General features: G+C 41.6%; 1 long non-coding RNA gene across 12 annotated transcripts; it reads right to left on the bottom strand.

Moving 5' to 3' along the window:
• Positions 1–496: 496 nt before the first annotated feature.
• LOC147996327 (uncharacterized) lies at positions 497–19,715 on the bottom strand. 12 transcript variants are annotated; one of them, XR_015676016.1, is made up of 8 exons: positions 19,542–19,715; positions 18,230–18,295; positions 16,390–16,622; positions 15,337–15,475; positions 8,843–8,950; positions 8,624–8,754; positions 4,044–4,367; positions 497–1,166 (listed from the first exon to the last, which is right to left on the bottom strand). It is a non-coding gene; the product is annotated as an uncharacterized LOC147996327 (long non-coding RNA). The 12 variants fall into 12 exon arrangements; XR_015676041.1 differs by lacking the exon at positions 19,542–19,715 and adding an exon at positions 19,123–19,294 and having other exon boundaries at positions 8,624–8,757; positions 15,337–15,496; XR_015676034.1 differs by lacking the exon at positions 19,542–19,715 and adding an exon at positions 19,123–19,265.
• Positions 19,716–21,408: the final 1,693 nt, after the last annotated feature.

The following is a 21,408-nucleotide window of genomic DNA, read 5'->3' as shown; positions in this document are numbered from 1 at the left end:
TAGTTAATCCCAGTTGTAGTCAAGTTCACAACCAAGAATAGCCATCACAACTATATTGATAGCAATTACATTCCTCTATTTTTAATGTGTAATCTCTGAAATGCCCACAATTCCAGTGTCTTTTTTTTTTTTTAAGATTTATGTATATCAGTACACTGTCCCTCTCTTTAGACACACCAGAAGAGGGCACTGGATTCCATTACAGATGGTTGTGGGCCACCATATGGTTGCTGGGAATTGAACTCAAGACCTCTATAAGAGCACTCTGTGTTCTTAACCACTCAGCCATCTCTCCAGTCCCTTGGGTGTCCTTTTGTAGTCTATATTTGAACACCAAGATTGGGCTACAGTAATGCCTCCAAATGAGTATATTCAGGACAGATTCTTTCTAAAATAAGACTTTAGCCTAACTAATTATCTCTATGATTTGATAATAAACTGTTTAAAGTAGGATATATATATATATATATATATATATATATATATATATATACACACACACACACACACATTTATTCTTTACAAAACAATATGTTTTCAAGTATTAAAAGTGTAACATCTTAGCTTTTTTTATTTTCCCTCAGTTCATAAAGGCAGCATTTACTCTCAAAGCAATATGAATAAAATCTCTTGTTGCTGTGTACTTTTCTCATAGACAATTATAAGAAGCTGTTTTCCCACCAGAGCTTTTGTCTTTCATTTCCTTGGTTCATTGATTTTATAAAAGTCACAATGGCTTATTCTTTCCTACATAGCCCCTACTGAAATATATGGAATTATTTTTGTAATTTTATTAAGTAATTTCACATATACTGTGACATGCCACCCAGTATACTACATTTGACCCATTATTTTTTCTTATCTCAGCTCTTTGTTTAGACTTAGTGATATTTTAAAACTGGAGGAAGCTGGGGGCCTGAGAAATTGATTTAGTAAAAGTCAGGAAGGCAAGTGAATAGGAAAGCAGCGCTCCACCCAGAGTCTTCTAAAAGAGACCATTCCATTCTCTCCCACTGACTCAGTCTTCTGGAGCAGCAAAGCACAGCGATTCCCAGGCTCTATGGGACACTGTCCAGTCCCACGCAGCAAAGCTCTAGTGTAGTAAGTTCTTCTGGCCTAAGAATTTTATGACCAGTGAAAGAGGACTGGCCACAAAAGAGAAGGGTCTAGGAAGAGAATAAGGAAAGATAATGGAAGGAGAGTGTTATCAAAGTGCATTGCGTATGAAATTGTAGACAATTACTTTCTAAATGAATAACATTTTTAAGATTAATATGCTTAAAGGAAACTAAATAAAATGAAATTTGCTTTAAAAATGAGATGGGTTTTTCCCCCCTCTATCCTTCAACTTAGAACCAAAGCTGTAGTGAGAATTTTGGTTTCTTTTAAAACCACAGAAATAGGAATGTACGTTTGTTTTAATGCCGGGTGTGGGACACGGAGCTGCTTCAGATTGTCCTCTGCAACTATGAATTTGCCTTGTGCTCTACCAGGGGCATGTTTTTGCCAGCTGCAGATAGTTTCTGTGATGTTTGGAATTCTGGGAACTCGTCAGAGGGTATATAAATGTTAGAGCCCCCAAAACGTTAGTTATTGCGAATTGTTGATTGTTTGCTGTTGGTCACAGTTCTGTTAAGTAGTTGTATGCAAAGAAGAAGAAATTAGATCTCCTATCCTGATGCTGAAGATCAACCTTGCCCCAAGGAGCTCCACACCCCGAATCAGCAGGAAGTAGTGTTAACAATATGTCAACCCCTTTCCTTTCTATCCTTTTTTCTCTCCTATTTAGTGTTACTGGGTTGAAAGGGCGAAGGGTGGAAGTGAAAAGAACCCACAACATAACAATCACTGACTATGCAATCCACTATATTCTCTGTTCCATATGCAAAGACATGGATGAAGTAGTAGGTAATAAGTTTCAGGTGTTAAAGGAAAAGCCTTTGATGTGCTGAGCAAATCCCTAATAATCTCACAGTGCTGTTATGCGTGTTGGAGAATGTCAGAATTTTTAACGTTTTTAAAGGATGAAATCAACCCAGGGAAACTGCAGACCAATAGGACTCTCTGGGTTACTGTTCTCATTTGGGTTTGCAAAAGCGCTTGACTCTGAGATGTAAGTGATAGATGACCACTGGTTTCAATTTTTAAAAAAGTTAAACAGTCGAGTCATCTGTAGCCATCCATAATCTAACCTTAAAGCCCCAGAGGCATCTCTTCTGGGATTCTAACTGCTTGGTTTTACATTGGTGATGAAATATGTAATAAACTCCAGCCATTGCTTTTAAAATATTGATTAAAACCATCTTGATAAATGTATGAAAATATTAAGGTAGTCTTAGGTGTTACTTAGTTTGGGGTACATAGGCTTGAGCATGCCTAACCAGCGATTGAAAACTTAAGTTCCTGAACTAACAGGTGATTGTAAGAGTGCTAGTTGTGCAGATATTAGTAGTGTGTTCTTACTTTTACTCCAAAATGTCATGATATGCAGAAGTTAGAAGAGAGTATTGTAAACAGAATTTTTACATTTACATCACCATTCATTTGACAAAAATCACACTTCTCTTCTACTTCCTAACAGTTAACTAAGTGCAAGAGAGAGGCTGTGTGGTGAGGGGAAAACAGGGCCAAGAAAAGGCTCAGCGGATGGGGATGCCTGCTGCCAAGCCTGACAGCCTGACCTCTGTCCCTGAGACCCACAGAGTGGAAGGAGAGAATACCCACAAGTCGCCCTCTCTCTAACCTCTGAACACACGAAACAATAATAAATTTAATTTTAATTTAAAAAAAAGAAAACAGGTTTCACATCCCCATTCATGGTGTTTATAGCCCAGTGCCTAAAATGTGCCAGAGAGAATAGTTGACCCTAGCTACTACTGTTTTAAACTCTTGATTAAGTCCCAGCACTCCGGAGGCAGAAGCAGGAGGATGTTTGAATTTGAGGTCGGCCTTGTCTACGGAGCAAGTCCCAAGACAGCTACAGCTATACAGAGAAACCCTATCAGGAGGTCGTGGGTGAGACCTGCTGTTAACATTTTCTGATGTGTTCTCTGGGTAAATGAGTTATAGTTTTTGTTCTTTTGATAAGCAAAGCTATAGCAGAAATGTTACTTGTTATTTTTGAAATTTATATCAATTTCTAAAACTACAAAGGACAGGAGAATATGTCTTCATACATTCTCCATCTAGATTCAGCCATTAACATTTTGCTATATTTGCTTTCCGAACAATTTGAAATAAGTTTTCAGGCATTCTGACACTGAAAGCCTTGAAGTGCTTCAGCAGGAAGTTCTCAGGAAGAGGATACACCTGTACCTTACCCTAACCTTTGATCCTAAGTAAAGTAACAACAACAAAAAAATCTATGTCTGACCAGTTCATATGTAATTTTTCCTGCCCTAACATTGTTTTCCATGGCTTATAACCCAGCCTGGGTTCAATCAAGCTTCACACAAAGCATTCTCAATTTGTATGTTAGAGAAACTGAAACTGCCCTCTCCAATAATACAGAGAATTGCCTTCCACCTTGTCATCCTCTTTTTATAACTTGTCATTCAAGTCAAGCATTTTGAACTTTTGGTGAAAGTATCTATCGTCTTCAGTAGATTTTATGTACCTATGACTTCAATTAAAACAGCATTAGATGCTGAAAGGAGTCACTGAATTACTGAGTACCCCCTATTTTCTGAAGGGGATCCTGGACATTCCTTCCTTCTACCACTTTCCAAAATGCTTTACCTGGAAGACCCTGGATTGTTCTTCAAACACGCCCTTATTTCTTCTTTCTGTGTCCTTGAATTGTCATTCCTAGGGTCCTCTCAAGAACACCTCCTAACATAATAGTTCTTATTCACTTTTAGATGACCAGAGCAAAACTACAACTGATTCCCTTGACTGTATCCCTTTATCCTTTACCAGGAAGCCGGCTTCCCCAGTCCACCACCACTATCTGCCACTGTGGTTTCGTCTCATTGAAGTTGTGTATGTACCTAATCCCTAGGAAAAAGAAGGAAAGGAAATAGCATTTATCAAAGCTATATTACCTAATTTTCAGAAGTCTCACAAGTAAATGAAGAGCCCACATTCCTACTTCCAATTTCAGGCCACATGGGAAGACTCCATTCCCCAACCTTCTTTGTTGTTAGCCTTGCAGATAAGATGTGGGCAGAAGCAATATGCATCACTAACAGTCAAATCCATAAAAGTCTTCTCAGGGAGTAGTTGGTGATTTCTTCCTGCCTCTGATGCTAGAAACAAGAGGCATTGAGCTAGTGCATCACATGATTGCAGGAATCCAGACTCTACCACTGTTACGTTCATGTTGACCTTGGCCTCAGTGGTCTGAGCAAGTTTATAGCAAGCCTGCACTTCAAGACATAAAGAATAACAAGTAAGTGTGTGAGTGCCTTAGCATAGCTCATGAGGTTGGGTTACATCTGCTTTTGTGACCTGATATGACAATGCTACCCACCTTTGTGATTCTAGGTTTACAGAGCATGCGTTTGAAGTTCTAAACTGTAAAAACCCTATAGAGAAAACTCAGCAGGTAGAGTTGTAGAATCCAGCCTGGGTTATACAGTGGAATCCTGCCTTTAAAAATCATAAGGTTGGCTCTTCGGTAGAGCAGGTGTCACAGTAGATCAGTTCCCTTTCCGGGAGATATTTGATCAATAAGCTTCCATTTCAAAGATCCACAGCCTTGAGCTCTTCCAACCTTGCACTCCAGGATTAGCATCTCCCTTACTAGCCAAATAAAAATCATAGCCTACCATTTTATAGGAGGAGGTTCACATGAGAAGTTCGATGCCAGCTGTCTGCACCATCCCTAAACTGTTCCAACGCCTACACATAAGCCAGACACTACTATTCCTTCATTTCATAACCAAAGACTGTTCTACCTAACAGCCTTTTAGGTTTGGAGTTAAAATAACAGAGTAGAAAAACCTACTTAGAGCATAGGAAACATCTAAATCCACATCAGAGAGTCTGGGAGATAGACGGTTCAGTAGCTAAAACATTTGCTATGCAATCATGAGGACCAGAGTTTAAATTCCCAAGATCTATGCAAGAATGTCAGGTAGGTATGGAAGCCCAGCTGTAATTCTAAAGTTCAAAAGACCAAGAGTGGATTCCTGGACCAAGCTAACTAACCATGCTGGTCATGTTGGCAAGCACTGGATTCAGTTGAGAGACCATGCCTCCATGAATAAGGCCAAAAGTAACAAAAGAAGAGTCATGGGCCACTGCAACCATGTACACACACCCATACTCACAAATGTGCAAACATACGTAAATGATGAGGGGGAATCCACATCAGATACAATCCTCATGTAACTGTCAGCCAACTGCTAATACAGAGAACTCAGCCACTCTGTCTCGTTTTATCTGCTTCTGATAACACTACATGTATTGCTGCAACCCTCACAAACTCTCCACATCTCACCAAAGTGCTCTTGAACACACATTCCCTCCACTGCATTGAGTGAACAATTTTCAACGCTCCTGGGTCTCTATTTTTCTCTCTCACACACACATACCACATCAAATTTGTAAGTCACAAAAGGTGCAAATAACAACACAACTGGCATGAATACATTGAAGGGCTACTGGTTCTCTCCATAGAATTCACCAAAGAACAGGCATAGTTATGCAGTCCTGTAATCCCAGCATTCAGGAGATCAAAGGCAGCCTGGATACATATTGAAACTTAGAGAGAAGGAGGGGGAGGGGGAGGACAAGGAGGAAGAGGAGGACGAGGAAGTAGTAATAATAGTAGCAGTATTTGGCTGACAGGGATTCCAAAGTTGATGCAGATGCTCACTGATGCCAACAGGTCCCCAGGTCTATTTGTTTCCTTTGTCCTCAATGTTACCATACACCAGAAAGAAACACTTTGAGGGAAGAATGAAGGCAAGATACAATAGTTGGGAACTTTTGGCCATAGGAGCTTGCAGTGTGACTTGTTCCCATTTTGACAGATTGCTCAAACAAGTTGACTAGAACCAGGGCTGGCCTATACCTTCAAAGCACTACACCCATTGAGCCACCTAAGGGTGGCCAGGTGTGACCTCCTAAAGGTTCCATAACATCCCAAAACAGCACTACCAGCTAGGGATCAAGTGTTCAATCTCGGGAGGCTGGAGGCGACAGTGGCAGCATTCCACATTCACACCTAAACCCAGGCGATTTCTTTTCCTTTGGCATTTGTTTCTTGTTGATTCTTATCATCTAGTTGACAAGCAACAAAAGACTGCTAATCCTCAGAATCCAGTATTTCCAGAACACGTTCATTTAGACCTCATTGGCATGATGTCTTGAGGCAATGCCATGCTCTAAATCCAGGGGTTTGCTTGAGCCCAAAGGTTAGAGTGAGCTCGGAGGTCTGTGAATGAGGAAAGTGCAAAGTAGAGAGACGGGTGGAAAATTACCAGATACACAAAGGACTGAGAGCTTCCCAAGACATGAAATACTATTGTCTAAACCCTACAAATGCTTTTGTTCTACATAGCAGTTTTCTTTTTACACAGAAATTATGTAGTTGGAGAAGCCACTCTTTTTTTTTTTTTTTTGTAGTTTCAAAACGGAAATTTTAATTTTAGGATCATCTTTTAATAAATGAATCTGTGATCTCCAGATGGCTGACTTTTACTCTTTTGTATTGTTATTGAAAAACACATTTTATTACTGGAATTTTAAGCTCTTTTTTTAGGCTCAAGTAAAAGACTGTTTATAACTGTCTTTCCTTTTCAAACAAAAGGAAACCCTTTTTTTTTTTTTTTTGGCCTATTTTGAAGCAAATTGAAACTTAGAGTTGCAACCGCAGTACAAATAGCTTTATCTTGAACAGTTTGGGAATAAGTTGCCAACCTTATGCCCTCTTGCTTAAAGGGATCTATGCAGGGCTTCATGTATCAATAATCACAATTAACAATCAGTCTTGTTAGTATAATCCTAGGACCTCATTAAATACAATTATTCCCATCATATCATATGCCTTATAGCAAGATAAGGAGCTACTTTAGAATGTGTCGTAATTAGTTGTCCCATCTTTTAACCTCCCATCTAAAATACCTTTGGAAATCATGACCTTGAACTTCTCAAGATGACAATGAATAGCTTTCTTAACTATCCCTCAACTTCAACCTGTTGGTGTTTAGCTAGAATATCACCAACGTAACACCGTATTCGTTGTGTATCAGGTGTCAGTTTGAGTTCAGCCTAGTACTGATGACATCTCCTTCAGTCACTTGATTGAAACAGTGTTTGCCAGGTTTCTTCACAAAGAAGCGGCTCCAGAGTGAAGCCGCCGAGCTTCTTACTTGGAATTAGTAACTAACATTTAAGGAGATCTTTTAGCGCTCTGTCCATCTTATTTTCTTCATCAAACTTTCAGTTTATTCTTTTCCTCTTATCAGTATGAAGCACCATTTTTACTTCACTCAAAGGGTTATGATCCATTAGTGTTCATTCTTTTGGTGCTCAAATTGGCCCATAGTTAGTGAGCAGAATTCCCTCTAATGGGATCATTTGGACCCATTATTCCCTGAATATTTAATTTGAAAACTTATTTTTAATTACACGTATGAGGCTGGTGCATATGTGTTGTATGCACTGTGCCTGAGGAGGCCAGAAACGACTGGATCACTTGAAGCTGATTTTACAGGCAGTTCGAGCCACCTCATGTGGGCTGTGGGCACTGGGAGCAAAACTCTAATCCTCTGCAAGGGCGTCTTAACCACCAAGCCGTCTTCTCAGGCCTCTTTCTACATCCTGTCACACTGAGTGTGGACAAATGCTAGCAGGTATGTACAGGCCAGAGGAACATTTGCAGCAGTTGGTTCTCTCTACCATGTAGGTCCCCAGGATTGAATGCAGGACAAGTGCCGACAAGTGCCTTTACCCACTGAGCCACCTTACCAGCTCTGAGTATTATTTACTTCCTTTATAACACAACAAAATATTCCAAGCTCATCTTGTACTTTCCTTGTCCCAGGGATGGAACCAGTCATTTCTCCAAGGAGTATTTTGTCAAGCAGAATACAAGGTAATCAGATAAACTTGAGTTCCAGATGAAGAGTGAATCAATGTCTAGTATAAGATATGTTTCATGCCATGAGTTTATATGGGAGGAATGTTTGCTATTTAACTATTACTGTTTTTAGCTAGACCTGGCACCTAGGTGAGGAGCCCTAGTTCTTCTCAAGTGACAATGGTACTTGGTACTTGGTACTTCCAATGGTACTTGGAAGTCAAGGTCTCTGCAGAACTGGTGGCTGCAGTTTGCCTCCGCAAGGCTTGGACAGCAGAGTAGGGAACACACTCACAAAGACATCCCCTATTCATACTCTATGGAACAGGTGTCACAGACGTGTTGTAACCATAGCTCACAGTGGCAGCTACTTCCTGTTCAGTAGTGTATTGTTTTTTCTAGTTCTTTCTTTTTTCATATTTGACTCCATGCTCCTAAAGTGAGAAATCTGGCAGCAGTTATCCTTAATACGTCGATTTACTTGGTTATTCCTTTGGAGGCTATCACCCTCAGTCTGACCTCTGTGGCCAGGTCATCCCCACACGAAGACACCTTCTAACCCCCAGTTTGAGTCTTACAGCTCACCCGACTTACCCCTAGAGTGTAGGAGCCACTTCAACTTGGGATATGGCCCTTCATGTCAGATGTCCCCTGCATAGGTCTCTTCCTCTTCCGGTCTCCGCCACCTCATACTAGGCCATGCTCTTGCAGAAGCCGCTTTCGTCCTCCTCGGGAATCACAGAAACATCACCCGAGGGGCCGGCTGACACCTCCTTACCTTGCTGTACACAGTCTTATCTGAGCAATACTTACGTGTGTGCGGTTCTGTTGATCTTCACACCGGCTCTCTGTACAATGAAGCTATGGAAGCACCAGCTAGAAACAGGGCTACTTAGGGGACTCCGATTCACTTGAGCCGAACTGAAAGGAACCCATATTTATTGACTAATAACCAAATTCACAAGAAGACAAAATTAGAAAAGTAGGCTACTGGTTAGCAACCTGTGTCTGTTTACACTTCCTCCCAAAATCCCCTAAGGTAACAATAGAGGGATTGGTTTTTAAAGCTACAAAATGTAAAAAGGGAACAGAAAAGGTGGTGGCCGTGGAGAGTAAGTGTCAGAAAAATTTAGGAGATAGAACACGATGGACATCAGGAAAGTCTGACTCAAGAGACCAAGAAGTCATGGCCTCAGCCTCCCATGTACATCCAGCAATGACAAACCAGTCCATTAGAACACAAGCAAATGTCAGAAGCCAAAGCACCAGCAGCCACTAAAAGAAGAAACTAAACCAGACAAGGACACCACCAACTGACATGCTAGTGTGGGGAGGAGCAGGAAGCCCATGAGGCCTCAGCCGCATGCAAAGAAGTACAGGCATCTAAGGAATGCTGAGGGCAGGAGAAATAGTCTGCTCTAGGGAAGAGCACGTCCATTGGTTATCCAATACCAAATGATCAATCCTGAAGACGTCCATACAAGAAACATTACACAGACTGAGCAGGTTGTATGTATGTATTTAGGGGTGTGTGTGTGTGTGTGTGTGTGTGTATGTGTGAGTGTGTGTGTGTGTGTGTGTGTGTGTGTGTGTGTGTGTACTTATATATACATGTACCAACAATTAAAGAAAAAGAATTTGAAAGAGAGCAAGGGGGCTACCTGGGTGGGTTTGGGAAAAGGAAAGAAGATGAATTACTACATTGTAATCTATAAATAAAAATAAATAAATGCCATCAATGGTCACCAGATATTTGAAGGTCTCATATGAAGGTTAAAAAGAAAAGACAATATGGAAGGGACAAATGTGTACCAAACAAAAGGAGGGGTGGGGCAGAGCTCAGCAGGTGGAGCGAGTGCTTAGCACACCCGGAGCCCTGGGTGCGATGCTGGCATCAGAGCTCAAGATGTAGATGTAGGAGGATCAAAGTTCAAAGTCATCCTCCCTGTTACAAGGTGCCTTTGAGGCCAGCCTGGGCTATCTCTAAAGGAAAAAGTTCAAGAGTGGAGAGATAATCATAGGTCCCGAGATTATTAAAGGCTCATCTTTAATAATGGGAACTAAATAGATGATGTACGGATGTGAAAAATTAGGACCCATCTGTATAAGCTTGTAGATGCAAATACAATGTAAGGGCTCCGTACAGTTGAAAGTGGGGCTAAGGAAACCATACTGGATAAAGGAAGGGAAAGGTCCTCGCTGGTGCCGCAAATAGCATGTCTGTCTTCATGAAGGAGGGGAAGGCAAGGACTGATTTCACTTTGCATGCTCCTACACTGTTTTGATTAAAAAAAAAACAAAAACAAAAACACACACTTTAATTAAAACATGCCCATCTGAATATGTCTTCATGAAAAGTAGCAGAGAGGAGTCGGGGGAGTCCAGAGTCAGCACCAATTCTGCCATTCGCAGCTTATGTTGCCGTACCCATACGTCTTTCCCCTTGAAGCAGTTTCATGTTTGCAAACGGAGTCATCATACTCACCCTGCTGCACTGGTTTGCTAGGGCCTCCTTAACAAATACCAGAGGCTAAGTGGCTTGAACAACGGAAACCTACGTTTTCATAGAGCTCCAGTGACTCCAAGACCTTTCTCCTTGGTTTGCAGATGTTTGACTTCTCTCTGGGCTTTCCTTCATGTGTGTGTCCCTGGCTTTACTTCCTCTTTTGAGAAAGACATGGGGAATGTGGGATCAGGGCTCTCCTCCAACAGACTCGTTTCAAATCTATCACCATTTTCAAAACCTTATTTGCAAATATAGTTATGTTCTGAGCTTTTGGGGAGCGGATTCCCGACATAGGAGTTTTGAGGGAACACAATTCAGGCTACAACATCTCCTTGTTTCCTGTGTTTATTAAGATTGATCGATCTTCTTCCGTGTGCCAACCTGTGCTGTGAACTAAGGGTCGAGATTAAGATCAGTCTAGATATTAAAATATGCATTTGAAAATGCTTTGCTTACAGGGCAAATTTAACTGAATGAAGTTAAATGAAGAAGATGGAAAGTCTCCAAAGAGGAAAAGGTGGGGGGCATGGACAAATCAGAATATCAAGTGTTACTCCATGAGCGCCTGCCATGTGTCATATCTGAATAGAAGATGTACACAAATTATATCACTTGTCCATTGTTACTATCCTGCGAGATAAATATTCCTAAAATTTCCAGTGTGTTAGAAACCTCGGAGATCTGGGAACAGGGCTCAATCAGTAAAGGGCTTGACATGTAAGCATGAGGAGCTGAGCTTGGATCCCCAACACCTATGTCAAAGGCTAGGAACATTGGCCTGTACAGTTAATCCCAGCTCGAGGGAAGTGGAGACAAGACAGTCCCTGAGGCTTGCTGCCCAGCTGTCTAACCAAACAGGTGAACTCCAAGTGCAAAGAGAGACCTTGTCTCAAAGGTGAGGTGGAGACGTGCTTAATAAGGACTTATGACATAGGCTTCTGACTGCCACTCATATGAGCACACACACAGACATGTCCACACATATATAACAGAGAGAGAGAGAGAGAGAGAGAGAGAGAAACAGAGAGACAGAGAGAAAGAGAGAGAGAAACAGAGAGACAGAGAGAAAGAGAGAGAGAGAGACAGAGAGAGAGACAGACAGAAACAGGGGGAGAGAGAGAGAGAGAGAGAGAGAGAGAGAGAGAGAGAGAGAGAGAGAGAGAGAGAGAGAGAGAGACTCAGTAACACCCCAAGGCTGAACAGACTCTAATCACCTTGAATTGGGATCTACATGGTGCAAGGCCAAATACCTATATTTACCTCATTACTTGTGATTAATGTTTTTGGTTGTCAACTTGACTATATCTGGAACTACAGTCCTGAAATGGAGGGCACACTCACAAACACACACACACACACACACAAACACATATGGTATCACTGGCATTGGCCCCTAGCTGAGACGTTGAACCTTGTAGGATTGAGCAACTATTAGATTCTCAGACTTTCTATTCAAAGTTGACCATTGTTGGATTATATATATTTATACATTATATATTTATATAATATATTTATATATTATATATAATGTTACATATAGTGTTTATTATATATGTTATATATTGTGTTATATGTTACATGTTATATATGATATACGGTATATTATATATTATATGCATATACATACATTTTTTTAAAAATTCTATGTCTATTGGTGCAAGGGTGTCAGATTTCCTGGAACTGAACTTACAGACAGTTGTAAGCTGCCATGTGGTTGCTGGGAACTGAAGCTGAACACTCTGGAAGAGCAGCCAGTGCTCCTAACCACTGAGCCTTCTCTCCAAACCCTTGATCCAGATCTTAAGGCTGAAAGACATGGGCCTTCAATTCAGATCTTGAGGCAGGAAGATACACGGTTGATCTAGGCCACACCGCCTACTGGAAGCCTATATAAGGACATGGTATCAGGAAGGTTTCCTCCCTGCCTGCTTGCCCTCACCTTGCTAGCACATCCATTCCTTCACTGGCATTGGAACCTAGGTCTTCAGGATTCCAGCAGATACAGAAAACCAGCTGAGACATCCAGCCTTGTGGGCCTGAGCAACTACCAGATTCTTGGACTTTCTATTCAAAGTTGGCCTTGTTGGATTAGCTGGACTGCAGTTTGTAAGTCATTCCTATAAAATCCATATATGTGTATGTATGTGCATGTATGTATGTGCATGTAGTATGTATGTATGTGTATGTGTGTATGTGTGTATGTATGTGTATGTAGTATGTGTATATGTATGTGCATGTGTGTATGTGTGTATGTATGTGCATGTGTGTATGTGTGTATGTATGTGCATGTGTGTATGTGTGTGTGTATGTGCATGTGTGTATGTGTGTATGTATGTGCATGTAGTATGTATGTATGTGCATGTGTGTATGTGTGTATGTGCATGTAGTATGTGTATATGTATGTGCATGTGTGTATGTGTGTGTATGTATGTGCATGTGTGTATGTGTGTATGTATGTGCATGTGTGTATGTGTGTATGTATGTGCATGTGTGTATGTGTGTATGTATGTGCATGTGTGTATGTGTGTGTATGTATGTGCATGCGTGTATGTATACTCAACATTAGGTCCCCAGAATTAACTTGGCTAGTCATCGGTTGGTTATTCCCTCATCTCTGGTCCATTTTTGTCCCTGCACTTCTTGTAGGCAGGATAAACTTTGGATTGAAGGTTTTATGGGTGGGTTGGTGTCCTTATCCCTCAACTGGGAGTCTTGCCTGGCTATAGGAGGTAACCACTTCCGTCTCCATATCCCCAGCTTCTCGAAGTCTCAGCAACGGTCACCCCCATAGGTTCACAGGGGCTTACCAAGGCACAGGTCTCCAACTAGTCTCAGAATGCCCCCACCGATTTCTGTTCTTATCCCCAGCCCTCTCCCCACACCTGATCCCCATCCCATCCAGTTACCTCCCTCCATCCACCTCTGGTATCTATTTTATTTGCCCTTCTGAGTGAGAGTCACATGCATCCTCCATTGAGCCCTCCTTCTTAGTTTCTGTGGCTCTGTGGATTGTAGCATAACCACGTCCTGTATTTTATGCTAATGTCCACTTATCACTGAGGGCATAGCATGCCTGTCTTTCTCGGCCTGGGTTACTTCATGCAGGATAACATTTTCTAGTCCCATCCATTTGTCTGCAAGTTTCATGATTTTTTTAATTCTTGGTTTTATTTATAAATAGTAGTCTACTGTGTAGATGTACCACATTTTCTTTATCCATTCTTCAGTTGAGGGACATATATGTTGTTTCCAAATTCTAGCTATTAACAAATAAAGCTGCTATGAACATAGTTGAACAAGTGTCCTTGTGGTACAGTGGGGCATCTTTTGAGTATATGCCCAGGAATGGTATAGCTGGATCTTAGGGTAGAACTATTCCCAATTTTCTGAGAAACCACTAAGTTGATTTTCAAAGTGATTGTACAAGTTTGCACTCCCACCAGCAATGGGAGAGTGTTTCCTTTCCTGCACATCCTCACCAGAATGTGCTGTCACTTGAGGTTTTGATCTTAGCCATTCTGACCAATGTAAAATGGAATCTCGGAGTCATTTTGATGTGCATTTCTCTGACAACTAAGGACACTGAACATTTCTTTAAGTGCTTCTCAGCCATTAGCGATCTCTCTGTTGAGAATTCTGTTTAGCTCCGTACCCTATTTTTTAATTGGGTTATTTAGTTTGTTGGTGTCTTCTTGAGTTCTTTACTTATCTTGGATATTAGTCCTCTGTCATATGTAGGGTTGGTAAAGATCTTTTCCCATTCTGTAGCCTGCCATTTTGTCCTATTGATGGTGTCCTTAGCCTTGCAAAATCTTTTCAATTTCACTAAGTCCTATTTATTAATTGTTGATCTTAGCACCTGAGCTATAGGTGTTCTGTTCAGGAAGCTGTCTCTATGTTCAAGGCAGTTCCCCACTTTCTCTTCTATTAGATTTAGAGTGTCTGATTTTTATGTTGAAGTCTTTGATCCACTTGGATTTGCGTTTTGTGCAGGTTGATAGATATGGGTCTATTTGCATTCTTCCACATGCAGACATTCAGTTAGACCAACACCATTTGTTGAAGATGCTTTCCTTTTTCCATTTTATGGTTTTGTCTTCTTTGTCAAAAGTCAAGTGTCCATAGGTATGTGGGTTTATTTCTGGGTCTTTGATTCCATTCCATTGATAAGCCGGTCTATTTCTATCCCAATGCCGTGTGGTTTTTATTCCTGTTGTTTTGTAATACACTTTGAAATTAGGGATGGTGAGACCTCCAGAAACTCCTCTAATGAACAGGACTGTTTTAGTTATCCTGGGTTTTTGTTTTTCCGTATAAAGTTGAAAATTGTTCTTTTACGGTCTATAAATAATTGTGTTGGAATTGTGATGGGAATTGAACTGAATTTGAAGCTTGCTTTTGATAAAATGGCCATTTTTACTATGTTAATCCTACTAATCCATGAGCATGGGAAATCTTTCCATCTTCTGAGATCTTTCTCAGTTTCTTCAAAGACTTGAAGTTCTTGTCATACAGGTCTCTCCCTTGCTTGGTTAGAGTTTACACCAAGGTATTTTATATTATTTGTGGCTGTTGTAAAGGGTGTCGTCTCCCTAATCTCTTTCTCAGCCTGTTTACCACATTCTTACTTCTGATCTCTTCCAAGCTTTTGACACCTTCCTCGTCTCCTGAGAAGCTCCAGCATCTACTGTCATTTCACCTTCAAGAGCTGGCATGCCATGTGTTAAGAATACTTCTTGAGATTTTACTGGAACATTTTGTTCCGAGTTACTAGATAATGGACCTATATTGGTACACTCACCCTGTGAAGCCTTATCCTCTGCCCTTGTTGGTACTTCAAGATCCATTCCAAGGCATATTTTTCTGGTTCTTGTTGGTGCAAACGTGCCAGGTTCTGCAATGTCTTTTGATGAATAATCCCTTCACATAACAGTATTTCCCTGTGTGGCTCATAAAAAAACCTAATTATTGGCCTAGAAGCTGAGAATAGATGTAAGAAAATAGAGACAAGCATTATCTTGCAACACATCTGCTATAAGCAAGGCCTCTGTAAGGCTCCAGGCAATAGAAGCTAGGCTTTACTTTTACTTAGTAAGGGAAAATTCCAGAATACTCTTAATAGAACATTAAGAGGAATGCAGAGATTCAAAGCCTTAAGTCTATCACCCAGATACCCATGATCTCAGAGCCATCTTACTAAGTAAACCCCTGACTTTAGCTTAAGAAATCTGCTTGGTTCTGAATCTTTTATATTTCTGTTGTTTAATTTACCATTAAATCTGACCCTCATTTTTCAGATGACTCTACTTGCTGACTCTACATCTACAAAAATGATGTCATGGGAAGGTGTTTGGCTTTTAGCTCATGCTCTCTCCCTGACATGATCCCATTATTTTCTCCCTTCATGGTTTCTGTATCAGTTAACAGGAGTCAACCCTGCTCCATAAGTCTCGTAGTGACCATTGCTCCCCCAGTACATTTCTGCTAACATCTGCCCAATGTACTTTCTTCTACCTGAACAAGTATCAGTAAGGGCTAGGCTATGAGGGCCCCATTCATTGATAGATGCTGAGTCTTCATCACCAACTCATATTTGTTGATCAACCAGTGTTCCAACTCTAGAGCCTCATTCTGAGTCTCCTTGCTTGGACTTACAGACTCTAACAGTAAGCATTAGAGTAGAAGTGCAAATGTGGACTCTGTATACTATGGTCCTGGCAGAAATGAAGGAGTGAAGGGGTGAGACAGTGAAGGGGAGGGCCAATCCAGAGATCTGTAATGGCCTCCACACCACTGAAAACAGCTGAGGATCAATCCACGATTCAGGAACCTCTTGGGGACATGTGGCACATACCTCAGAGTCCTCAAGGGAGAAAGTGATTATGGGGTGGTTTGCCCTGCAGCTTCCATTTGTTCTCAGCACAGTTCCACCTTATGAATGGAGTGAGGGCCCAAGGCCACCAATAAGCAAAGCTAGCTTGTACCAAGTCCTTCCACCATGTCTAGGGCACTGAAGGCTCTCGCCTGTAGACTTCCAGGACTTCCTGTTTTGTAAGTAGCATAAGCACTTCTGCCACAGTTCTATTGCTGTGAAGAGACACAACCAAGGTGACACTTATAAAAAAAAACATTTACTTGGAGGCTTGCTTCCACTTTAGAGGGTTAATGCATCATCATCATGTCAGGGAGCATGGTAGCATCAGATTGGCATGGTGAAGAGGCAGAAGCTAAGAGCTGCTCCTGATCCACTGGCAGAGATGAGAGACAGAGACAGGGTCAGAGAGAGAGAGAGAGAGAGAGAGAGAGAGAGAGAGAGAATGAGTGAGTGAGTGAGTGAGTGAGTGAGTGAGTGAGTGAGACTGAGCCTGACATGTGCTTTTGAAATCTCAAAGCCCACTCCCAGGGATATTTTTCCTCCAATAAGACCACACCCCCTAATCCTTCTAATCCTATCAAAGATTTCCACTCCATGGTCACTAAGCATTCAGCAATATGAGCCTATGGGGTCATTGTTTTTTTGTTTGTTTTTTGTTTGTTTTGTCTCAATAACTATTTATTTGCTCTACACGCTGATTGCAGATGCCATCCCTCTTTTCTTCCCAGTTCTGGCCCCAGAAATCTCTCCCCTCGTTACCTCCTACCCCAGCTGTCCATGACAGTCTCAGGTCTTCCATAGCCTCACCAAGTACTAATATGGTCTATCTTTGTAATATTACCCATCCCATTAGGAATCTCATTGTGGTTTTAATTAAAAGCTGGGCTTATTGATTTCTTGTTATAGCCATGCTTCTTGTGTTGTATCTGAGAAATCTTAGCCAAAGCCAGTTACTAAGATACACCTCCCCACCCCAACCTCGTTTTCTTCTAGAAATGTTTTGCATTTAGCTCTTACTTTTAGGCTCATGGTTTTTTGTTTTGTTTTGTTTTTGTTTTTTTTGGTTTTTTTTTATTCATGGTAAGAGGCAAAGGCCAAGATTCATTGCTGCTGTTTCCCCTTTTGAATCAATGTTGGAGTTTATTAAGAAAACAAATACATAATTATGTGCAGGTTTTACACACACACACACACACACACACACACACACACACACACACACACAGAGGTACAAGCAAAAGAAGATAGCAATTGTCTACATCCAAGGCTGTGTGAGGCTTCTTAAGAAAAAGAGTCGTCATTTAAAGGCGTCTGCCACTACTCTGGCAAGAGGCATGAATCTTAAACACTGTCAACAATACATTTTCCATTCTAAATGCCTTCCTGTGGAAGAACTTAAAACATTTTTTTAATGCACTTTACAAACCAAAGGGAATAAAATACAGGATTCCCATCAGCTTCCCCTTGTCTGGTGAGTTAAGCAGGGGCATTTCACAGAGGGTCTTACTCAGCTCTTCTCACCTTCTTCTATCATTGCCTTATGCACACTCCTTCCCCAGATCCGTGACCCTGCCTGGTTCACAGAGCAGCAGCCTGCACAGCCCATGGCTCAGCGTGTTAGCCTCACATTGTAGAATGTTCAGATGGCTCCGCCCACTTCTTCCTTACCTTCAAGAGAAAGAGGCGCTATGGGTCATTTTGGGCCTCCCTGCAAGTCTTGCCAACCATGCCCTAGAGACCAGGTGTGTCTGTCCCTCTCACCTCCTGCCCACCCCCCGTGGACACCTTTTCTTCATTGTCCTGGGACAGTGGTGTGTACCTGTAGTTCCAGCTCCCAAGAAGGCCAAGACAAGAGGGTCACTGGAGCCCAGAAGTTCTGCTTGTCCTAAGCAAGGAACATAGTGACACTCATTGCCAAATATATAACCAATTAAATTGTTTTTAACATTGAGACAATATATTATTACTATGTAACCCTGGCTGGCCAAGAACTTGCTATGTAGACCAAGCTGGCTGAAAATTAAGAGATTCATGTGCCTTTGCCTTTCCAGTGCACGGATTAAAGTCATATGCCATTATATCTAGCTAAATAGATATTTTAAAGGAAAAAAACCTGAAATCACTATCCAGGCTAGTGTCAGTCACTGAATGTGGCGGTATCATTTAGCTGCTTTTTCTCTATAGCATTCCCTGATTTTTCAGAACTGTAGCTTACAGAATATATCATGTCCAGTAACTATACTGAACGGCTCCCTTCTCTAATTTCCAAGAACAAAGAGTATAGTTTGAATAAGTGTTATTAAAAATTAATGCAAATAGTAATTCATTAAAAAGGAGGCCATGAATCTGAAGGAGAGCAGGGAGAGGCATGTGGGAGGGCCTAGTGGAAGGACAGGAGCTAAGGGAGAAATGCGCTAACTAAGCTTTGATCTCAAAAATTAAGAAAAAAATTTTAAAAATATAAAAACAACTGGAAGCAAAATACCAACGATTTAAAGTCAGGATTATTTAGTTTGCTTATGTTTTTTGATCTTACGTTGTAGTATGGTTCCTGTAGCTTTTTTAGGAATTGTCTTGGATGCAAAAATCCACTCACCCCGTGTGCCCTGAGTACCCTCCACTCACCCCGTGTGCCCTGAGTACCCTCCATTCACCCCGTGTGCACTCGGCACTCTCCACTCACTCAGCGTATGCTCCACACCCTCCACTCACCCCGTGTGAGCTCCACACCTGTCTCAGACAAGCTCTGGGTACCCACTCTGTGCCCTCAATTATCCTCCTCTATGTTTCGCTTCTCTCATGAAAAGGCGCAATGAAAATAGCAGCTGTGATTAAGACGGCTAAGCAGAGAAGACTGATGAAGGAAACGTGCACAACAAGCTGCTAGCCACAGAGGACCAGGACTGTGGGCAAGACAAAGAGTTTCAGATTTCAAAGAGGAAAGGGACATGAGAGTAAATATTTCTCATTTTAAAACACTCCTTTTTACATAGTCATGATAATCATCTTAAATAACTGAACTCATGGTGTTCATTTTCCGTACTTTTAATAAGGGCTCAATCTCTCCTCTAGCCCACCACCCAGCAGAGACAGTGGAAGAGAAAAGTTATTAGGACATGAGGGAAGCGGACCTGTTCAGCAATCGCTCTTTGGGGACGAGCTCGATCTTCTTGAACAGCAGTTCAGTCCCATAGCAAACAGCAAATAGCAAACGCAACTTAGCAGCTACAGAGCGGCCCTCTAGGCAAGCGGACAACTGGCATGAACCAGGAGCTACAGTCTAGTCCTCTCAGCAAGCAGACACCAATCGGCTGTAGTTCAATCTTGAAGAAACTGCCAGGCTCACCAACTGGCCCGAGGTGAGACCCCAGGGGCAGCAAGCTGCCGCAGGAACCCTGGGAACAGCTCTTGCTCAGTTTCTCTCAATGGCAGTGTTACCACTAGTCCAGCTCAACAACGCTATGTGAAGCCATCCAATACGTGCATGTCTTTAGCGAAGAGTAGCAAGGCAGAGCAAACCAAACCAAAGCTCAGTGCTCATCTCCCACTGTCTGTGGGGTCCTAGTTACACTCCTTCATCATGTGTCCTTTCACCTCTGTCTGCTTCAGGAAAAGTCTTTCATGTGCCTTCTTTAGCAAGACATCCTTTCCCCTGTGTGCCCCAGCAAAACATCATTTGACGTAGCTAACCTTCCAAAAACTAGAAGTTTCCACTTCAGTAACCTCTTTCCAGATTTTTCCTTATCACTCAGTTATAGATTTATTTCTTGCAGTTTAGATGAAAAGAATTGTCTGTTTGTGGGTGTTCACATTCTCTGACTGAATTACCATTTTTGTGGATTGAAGACTTTAAAATCTATGAAAGTGTTTAGTGATGAGTTCAGGGTCTCAGTATTGCTTTTGCATTTGTGTATTAACCAGAAATTCAATTATTCAACATTTCTTTGGCCATCATGATATTCTATATTTTCTAATCTGGCTAAAACAGTTTGGTAATCAAGACTGTGGATATATGTCATGGTACCCAAAGTCTCAGGGTTTAAAGGGAAAAGAACCACAAAGCCTGAGTAACACTTCATCATTTACAACTGTATATGTACAATTAGACTGCCTCGCAATACATTCTACATTTACCATTATCTAGTCTTCCCAGAAGATAAAAATAAGCAGTCCGAAATAGTTTAAGTACTCCCTACAAGAGAGGAGAAATTCTCGACCTTCAAATTAGCATAAATTATGCCTCATATTTACTGGGAATTAAAACCACCATTAACGGTGCCCCATCATAGAGTGAACAGAAACGTGGGTGCGGGGGGTGGGGAGTGAGACATGAAATTTTGTTAAATGCCGTCGATGTGGCTTCCGGGTGGGTAGTAGGTGTCTCTTGTTCATCCCCGGGACTCTAACACACGTAGGCTGCAGCGTGACGATCTTGAAGGGAGAACATGTGCACCGATAGGAAAGATACTGTGTTTTGATTCTCATTGGCATTGCTGGTGATTCAGAAATTACCTTTTGAAAACTTAAGTGCAGTTATAGATTTTATTGCTGACAGTGGGCAGAAATGAATTGAAATGTATTGGCTACTTGTTAGGAAAGACGAGCGGGCACGTGGGAAAATCCAGAGGGAGAAAAACAACAAAGGCAAGAAAGGCAAGAGAGTTCCTTTTGTTCTCTCTCTCTCTCTCTCTCTCTCTCTCTCTCTCTCTCTCTCCCTCCCTCCCTCCCTCCCTTTCTCTCTTTCCCTTCCTCTCCCTCCCCCTTGCTCTCGCTCTCCCTTTCTCATGCTAAGGATGGAACCCAAAGTTCATAAACATGTTATGTATGCATGCTAACACACACACACACACACACACACACACACACAGAGAGAGAGAGAGGGGGGGGGTGGGAGGAGAGGGAGAAGGAGAGGGAGAAATTGAGATTCCTCAGGAGCTTAACTACTTTTTTTTTTTTTTTAAAGACAGAGTCTCTGCTGGCCTGGAGCATACCCAGTAG

This window comes from Rattus norvegicus, chromosome 2 (genome assembly GCF_021556685.1).
Source record: "Rattus norvegicus strain SHRSP/BbbUtx chromosome 2, alternate assembly SHRSP_T2T, whole genome shotgun sequence".
In the NCBI taxonomy this organism is placed as follows: Eukaryota; Metazoa; Chordata; class Mammalia; order Rodentia; family Muridae; genus Rattus; species Rattus norvegicus.
This window is presented reverse-complemented; position numbering and strand designations above follow the sequence as displayed.